Source organism: Poecilia latipinna, unplaced genomic scaffold (genome assembly GCF_001443285.1).
Source record: "Poecilia latipinna isolate Pla-1442-1.1 unplaced genomic scaffold, P_latipinna-1.0 Scaffold295, whole genome shotgun sequence".
NCBI lineage: Eukaryota > Metazoa > Chordata > Actinopteri > Cyprinodontiformes > Poeciliidae > Poecilia > Poecilia latipinna.
Genome location: NW_015112911.1, coordinates 45,776 through 53,224, shown reverse-complemented (window position 1 = coordinate 53,224; position 7,449 = coordinate 45,776). Strand labels below are relative to the sequence as shown.

The 7,449-nt window shown below is 37.0% G+C and overlaps 1 long non-coding RNA gene across 1 annotated transcript; it reads left to right on the top strand.

The window, feature by feature from the left end:
• The first annotated feature begins 265 nt into the window (after positions 1-265).
• On the top strand, positions 266-1,756 carry LOC106948573 (uncharacterized). The gene is made up of 3 exons (XR_001425206.1): positions 266-404; positions 1,236-1,318; positions 1,472-1,756. It is a non-coding gene; the product is annotated as an uncharacterized LOC106948573 (long non-coding RNA).
• Positions 1,757-7,449: the final 5,693 nt, after the last annotated feature.

The window sequence follows — 7,449 nt, the reverse complement described above, 5'->3', positions numbered from 1 at the left end:
TAATGACACATGTTCAGTTTACCACAAAGTCGTGGTGTAATAACTGGTGAGTAGTTCGTAGATGCTGCATCTCGCTCCCAAACCAAACCGAAACCTCTGAGCTGATGTGTTTTTAAAAGTTAAACTAAAATATGTCATGTACTCTCTCTCGTTAATTATTATTATTATTATTATTATTATTAAATTCTAAATAATTTAAGTAACTAAACCACAAGCAAAGAAATGTAGATATAAATATATATATTTTGTCTGCAAATCTATTTTATTGATTTAATCAGTAAGTTCAAATAACAACCACTACAACATGTTCTTGCTTTTGTACAGTGTGTGTTGTTTCAGAAAGACAGAAGACTGGACAGTGTGGAGCAGCTGGATTTTCACAGCCTTTTCTGATCACACAGGAGGTCTTAGGTCACGTTCTCTATTGATTGACCTCTGTTCTCCACAGATGGCTTAATTTTCAGTGTATTTCCTTTTCTACTGCTAAAGACAATGTCAATATAGAACGGTACAGTTCTTAATTACCAATAAATGTTTTCTTATCTTTTCTGTGAATTTAAAGAAGTTTCTCAAGATGTGTCCATTTTAAAAGTAAAACCACTGTATATGCATATATTTGTGTAATTATACAAGCAACTGTGGTTTATAGTTATTATAAAACAAAAGTTTTAAATTTAAAAAAATAAATATATTGGTGAAAAAATGTATTTGTAACATTGAAATAGTTTGAGTTTAGCCTTAGTAAAATATTTGACAAAAAAACATAGTGCTTAAAGGCATTATGAATGTCCCAGCCCGGGGGCTTTCTCCATGCAGAAAGACCACCTGTTCACCCACCATGCATCCCTGTGCATGGTGGGTTCTCTCCGGGTACTCAAGCTTCCTCTCACAGTCCAAAAACATGACTGTCAGGTTAATTGGTCTTTCTAAATTCTCCCTAAGTGTGAGTGTGTGTGTGTGCATGGTTGATTGTCCTGTCTGTCTCTGTGTTGCCCTGCGACAGACTGGCGACATGTTCAGAGTGACCCCACCTCTCGTTTTCTGTAGATAGACACTAGACCCCTCCCGACCCTACTAGGGATAAGGGTGTTAGAAAATGCATTGATGGATTGCATTATGAATGACTATATTATTATTAGTTTTCCAGGTAAAATTATAATTTGTAGTATGACTTGCTTTACATTTTATTGGAAACATCTGATGATGGTCTTGTGTATCTTCTCTTCCAGTGTAAGATCACAGAATGGATGACCTGAGTGATTTCCTGAAACAAAGGAATATTCCAGAGGAAACTATCGAGACCATGCTGAGAGAGAAGGTACTAGCTGAAAAAAATCAGTATTTCAAAAACTACAGTTTTTTTAAAGCATGTGTCTAGCAATGTTATCTAATTTAATTCAAATAATGTGCATGCAATTCTAGTTCCATTTTTGTAGTTTTAAAGAAATATTTTTTTATTGTCCTTATCTAGATTGATACCAACGTCATCCAGCTCATGACAGATGAAGAGTTAAAGAATTATTTGCCATCATATGGAGACCGCATAGCCCTGTTAGGATACTGTAAAAGAAAGGAAAATGGCCCCCCAAACAGTCGCAAATCAAAACTGTTTGAGCGCTTGAAATCAAAGCTGGGTAAAAGAAGAACTGCTCATGAAGATGGCTGTGGTATGGACAAAGAAGAGCAATCTGAAACAACTGTAAAGAAGAATGCTCTGAAGTCAAAGAGAAAAATAGAAATAGGCTGGCTGCTTTATGATGAACAACAGGCTTTTAAACAAGTAAGAACAAGAAGAGGTGGTGGAACACGGAAGGTCGATGTATCAAAGGATGATAAAAAAGGTGAGATAATCCAGATGGCTCTTGGCGTTTTCTTTCCAAATGGGAGAAATAGAGAAGGGTCCATAACAGATTTTGAAATAGATCTGAAAGATTATCAGGAAGTGCCAATTGATGACAAAGACTCTGTTGGACAAATGTTTCATGTTGCAAAACTGACTATTCTCAGGTTTTACCTGACCACACATAAAAAGAAGGCTAACCAGTCAGTCAAGATGAAGTTTTGTCTTCACCACTTTCTCAGGATCAAGACAGTTCTCTGAATCAGCCCTCCTCTTCATCTGCTGTAAATGTTGCAGCGACCAGCCAATCTGCAATATCCATAGTAACTTCTAACTTCCTATTTGTTGGAAATATAACAAATCATGACAATATTAACTTTTCACTTCATTCTGCAGAGCTCAGGGAGGAGGATTTGGAGAGCAGTAACAGTGTTTCTAGGACCGTTTTCTGACAGTGAGCCACAGATTTTGGGTGACACTTTGCTAATATCCCCTCAATTCTCATCATCTGCCAAGGCAGTGAAGAAGATACTGGTAGTTCACAGAGGTCAGGTACTTCCTGAGCTCATAGCAACTTCTCTGATGATGGACTTCTAGATAGAGACTTCAAAATCCAACTTGTCCTGCCAGATGGAACACCTGAGATGGGTTATGATGACGGAGGAGTCGTTAGAGACTGTCTTTCTGAATTCTGGAAAGAATTCTATGACCAGTGTACTACAGGAAACACTTACAAAGTGCCTTTTCTGAGGCATGATTATGGACAACAGCAGTGGGAGAGTGTAAGCTGACTAATTGTTTTTGGATGGACAAGAGAGAAATATCTTCCTATGAAGATTGCACCTGTCATACTAGAGCAAGCAGCTTTTGGACAGGTAAAAAGTGAGGTGGTGGAGAATTTCCTTAAGTGCATGCCTGAATCTGAGTCTTTTGTGTTTCAGTCGTGGCAGTCAGACTTCAGCAGTGTTGACAAAGAAGAATTGATAGAGATTCTTGACAACCACAGTTGCAGACGAATGCCCACTGCCAGCAATGTAAATGAAATCCTCCAGGAGCTTGCACACAAAACACTTGTCCAAGAGCCTGCTTACGTTATTGAACAGTGGGCCAAAACACTCAGTATCACCGGGAACAGCTTCCAGGACCTTTCTTCATTGTATGAAAACTTGGAACCAAGTGCAAGAAAAGTTTTGAAGTCCATTGTCTTTCCTCAGGAAATGAATATTCATCAGAAGGATATTCAAAAGTACGTTAACACGTATATCAGGAATGCAGATTTGCAGCATCTGTTCTTGTTTCTAAGGTTCTGCACAGGCTCAGACCTGTTCCTGGATAAGAAAATTCTTATCGATTTCACAAAGATTCAAGGGTTTCTCAGAAGACCTGTGGCTCACACATGTAGCTGTGTCCTTGAGCTGTCAATCTATTATGACAGCTATCCAGATTGCAGTGCTGAAATGAACAAAGTTTTGGAGTCTAATGTATGGGTCATGGACATTAAAGTTTTGAAAGTGATGGAATTAGAGGGTGGAGCTACACAGTTGTGGACCTCCTCAAAGAAAAAACAAAGGAGATTAAGGTGGCTATTTAAAGTAACAAGTTGCCTATCAAGATCTAAGTAGATGTTTTGAGGATTTTCCCCCCAATTTGCTAGAGTTTAAGGCTTTAGAGATAACACTTTACCTGGGTGACATTATCCTTCCCAAACTTTCTCCAGATGTAATAAAAAGGATCAACTGTTTGTAATAGGTAAATGCTGGTTTGTGCAGCACAGCTGTTGGTTTGTTTAAGGGTAGGTTGTCAAAACTCAACAAGGCTTCTTAGCACTACTCTTCTTAAAAATATCAATAATTTGGAATCTGTAGTGATTTTTGATGCAAAAAACAGAGTCAATACTTACTGTTAGGATTAAGTACAAAATGTTAAGTATTTGTAAGCCATAGGGTGTTGTCATTTATGAATGACATTTGTACTTTTACATATTCAAAGTTGAAGTTTTAAGTTATTTGAAATGTAATCAGTACAGAATTGACATTGTCCACATTATCACAAACAGAAAATAAATATTGCAACTTAACTTGTTTTTCTTTTTTTGCTCTTTCCCTGGTCATTTTTTCAGTCAAAAATGTGCAGCATTTAATGTCAATTACTTAATTATTGTTGCCAAAGAAACGTCTTATTGTAAGAAGTAGAGATATTCTACCACACATGGACAAGTTCTGCATTTTCAGATCTGCCAACTTTCAGGGGAGCAGTCAAAAATTCTATCTCTGGAAAGCCATGATGCCAGACAATAAAATGTAGCTGACTTTTGTTTTGCCATAATTAACATGTTAATTGTTAGCTGACATAATAAATCAGAAGAGGTAAAGTAAAAATGACTGTAGGAAATGTTTAGAAGTTCACAGCCAGAACAAACAAAAAATAGGTACTGTTTATTGTTATTGTATCTTTTTATAAGACACAACTGTGTTGACTGTTGTACTTGTTACATTGCACTCATATTCATAAAATCATTTTCTGAATTTTTCTTTTTTGCACATTTGATTTCTTTTGTGGAAGGTTATAAAAAATGTATTTTTTATTTTACTGGGCACAACTTGGTATATTCCCTTATCTTAAGCTTATCAAATGAGTGCACTATACACCAAGGCAAGTTTTTTTAAGCACTTTATTTTTGGGAATGTCAAAATAATGGATTGTTCTTTGTTGGTAGAATAGAAAATAAATACATTCTGAACAAAGTGTAGAGTCTGTTTATGATTTGTTGTTGCACTGTAAATAAATTGATTGGCAATAATACAGAAAAATACTGAAATATATTCGTCAAGAGTAATGACAACATTTGTACTCTTATCAAATTAAAACCAACTGCAAACAGCATATTGGTAGGAAAACTCAACTGGTTATCTGTTAGTAGTAACATGATTAAAATATTGCTTGTACATTTAACATTCATGTCCATATATCAACAGTTTCCCTGAACAAGTAAGTTGAATAAAATAGAGAACCTGGAAATGTTGGCACTATTTAGTGTTGTTTTGAACAAGAGGCAAGTATTTTGTAATAATAAATAAAATTAAACATAGAAATTAATAGATTGACCTTGACTTCAACACTGAAGGAAACTAAAATGTATTAGTCTTTTTAGAAAAAAATAGAAACACATTTTAACTCATTCATGCATTTCGTTTTACAATCACACAGTGTTTACACAGGACATATTGACATATCTGACTTGTTAAATGTTTTGTGGACCTGGGGGATTTATAGAAACTATTCCCCAGCTCATCACTGATCATTTGACGGAGTGTTACATAAAGATTAGTAATTGCATACACATCATGTATTACCAGTCTGTGCTCAGTCATGAGTTCAGTGCATAAGTGAAATACATCAACATCACAGGGAAAGTCCTTGAAACGACATTCTTCTATACATATTTCCAGCTTTGTTAGATCAGCAGACTGAAAAAATTTGGAACCCCATACAGGTTGGGAACACCATGCATTTATGTGGGACGACTATGTGGAGCCCGAGGATTATTTGTAGATCGTATACGAAGGTCATTCCATGCATGGACAACTGCATCCAGTTCCACCTGTTTGATTAAAAAATGGAAAAAAAAAAATAAGAAAATAGTTAGAAAAAAGTCATGCTTTTGTATTATTTGTAACTTATTTCAAAATTGTGTGCTGAAAGCAAGAAGTAAATTTATAGGACCTGTATTGTTTGTAGGAAACAAAACTGGATCAGTGATTTGTCCAGAAAGCTGTCAACAAAATAGCCATCGGCTTTAAGCTGGTCGAAATGGTCCATCCAAAACTGGGCACATTCACTTCTTAAAGTGCACCACCATCGCTCTGTCCTTTGATTTCCTGCACTCGGACCGAGAATAACAGAGTCAAAACCATTTTCATTCTCGTTGTTGTGCAGAAATCTTTGCATCGCCGCCACATGAGTGTTCTCTGTGCCATGATCCATTTGTATCTTCTGTGGAAATCCATTATACTCCATCACAGCGTCAATGAAATAGCCAGCAATAATGTGAGGGTCACTATTGGTCTTATAGGCTTCTAGCCAGATCATTTTCCTCGATGTGCCAGACATAGTTTGGTACCTGACTGACATATAAGCGTCGCCTCAAGCGATTTTGTGCACGCAGGTCAACCCCGTTGGGATCCAATAAGCGCATCAAAAGACGTACCGTTTCCGTCTGTGACTATGCCAGCCATGCAACATTTCTGCTGCATCCACCTGTAGCCGTGCTGTCTCCCAGATCCTTGTAGTTGGTCCTCAATAAAAGAGGCCACTTCTGCAACATCTGTCTTGTTTTTTCTACGCCACAGGCTCTTCTTTTGCAGTCTTCTCTCCAGTGTCCGGAGACTTAATTTAACATTATGGGTTTCTTCCAAAACTCACAAGATTTCAAAATTCGTAAAACCACTTCTGAAGTATTGCTCAATGATATTATCAATATCCATTTCTTTCTATCAAGTTGAGCATATCTCAAACTATAGGGCCAACTCAAGTTATCTCATTATAATGAGATANTTATATAAAAATCTTTTCTAATTTTGTAGTGAAAATGCCAGTGGCAGATTTCTTTTAGGCAGTGCGCTTGGAATCAAACTTTTTCACAATGCTGAGTGTTTTAGATGCCTTTACTTAAATTTTTCAGTGATTATTCCTGTGATGGTTGGTTGTGTAGCGACAGTGGAACTCATGAGATTTGCCGAGCTTTAAAAAATGATGAAAACTCCTTGCATTTCTTGAAATACGGTGCATTCTCTGGTGTATCTTCTTTCTTGGCATGAGTGGTTGCGGAGGCATGAAACCTAAGCTTCAGATATTCCTAGTGCATCCCTGGACAATCTTACAAAGGGCGCCTGCTGCCTGGAGCTAAATGTCAGCATGTGTCCCTGCCTGAACTGACTTTTCCAACTTTTGCTTAAAAGAATGGCTGCTGAAAGGATTTTTATGCACATATTAACTGGTGTGTTTCTAAAATAAAGCTCTCTCCAGGAGACAACTGCTTAGTTTTACATCCGTTTGAGGAGTAAATGCTTAAATTAATGTAAAAGCGGTCGGGTCAATTTATTCCACACAGCTGCATGCATAAATGTCTTCTGGAATTGTCCCAGATTTCTGAGTAGCAAAGTAATAAGTCTCAGACTTTCCTCATTGCATCACAGTTGATGTTTCGTTAATACAACTCAGATGTTGAGATGAACAAATCTAGCTTGCGATGCCGATCTCTCGCTCTCTCTCTTTTTTTTTTCTTTTTTTTTTTGCTTTTTCAGTCGAAATACGCTGAATAAAGGTTGAGGTTTTTTGTTGTAGGGGTGTTTATTAGGTCATTTCACAAACCATTTAAAATGCATTTCGAGCAGGTTTTAAAGGACTGAGGTGGCAAGGGAAGTTGAGGTCAGCAATCCCCTGTTACACCTCCGATTCAACAAAAAGAGGTAATGAGAACGCCGGCCAACTTTGTGTGTTGCTGATGCGATTTAAAACTGAAAGATGTTCTGTACTACCTGCAGGACAAAGCATACAGAGACCAATTATTTTACTTAACCAAAAAATGTGCTTTTGAAATGCAGTGTCTT